This window comes from Limulus polyphemus, unplaced genomic scaffold, assembly GCF_000517525.1.
Source record: "Limulus polyphemus unplaced genomic scaffold, Limulus_polyphemus-2.1.2 Scaffold3911, whole genome shotgun sequence".
Taxonomy (NCBI): domain Eukaryota; kingdom Metazoa; phylum Arthropoda; class Merostomata; order Xiphosura; family Limulidae; genus Limulus; species Limulus polyphemus.
Genome location: NW_013669521.1, coordinates 52,971 through 53,639, shown reverse-complemented (window position 1 = coordinate 53,639; position 669 = coordinate 52,971).

The following is a 669-nucleotide window of genomic DNA, read 5'->3' as shown; positions in this document are numbered from 1 at the left end:
CTCTCGACGAGTGACAAACACACACTACTTTATGGCTCACTAGCTACAAAACTCACAGACTCATAAGTTACAGGCTTATATACTAATGAAGAAGGGCACCTCGAACACACTCGGACTTCCCTGATCATTCGAGAAACTCATCACGCACGCTACCAGCACCAGCAGCTTCACGTGACTTCCGATGTCGTAACAATACAAATCTGTACAAAATGTATTTCCTGGCAACAACGTGTTCACTTACTTTTGGAAATCACTTTTTAATATTTCTATAAACCATTAATCGAAAATCGGGTCTTTATGTTTCAAACCCAAACCTGTGAATATATTCTGCTTATGATACTGATAGTAGGTAGACCATATTAATAACAAGAAGTACAAACATTTGGATGACAAAAGTGGTTTGAAATGCGTATGGGCCATAAATAAGAAAACACAAAATGTGTACGAGTGTTAAATTTGATAAAGGAAAACTGGGGTTAGGTAAATGAAGAGAAAGGAAATTGAACTTGAAGAAAATAGTAATTGAATAATTTAAAAAATGAAAAAAACATACGAAGACGTGCTGGCCTCTGTGTGAAGAAGATAGAACTATATATAAATGCCTCCTAGGCCTATAGTTTAGGGATATCAACAGATCTCCATCTTACAACTACTAATATACATGCTGTA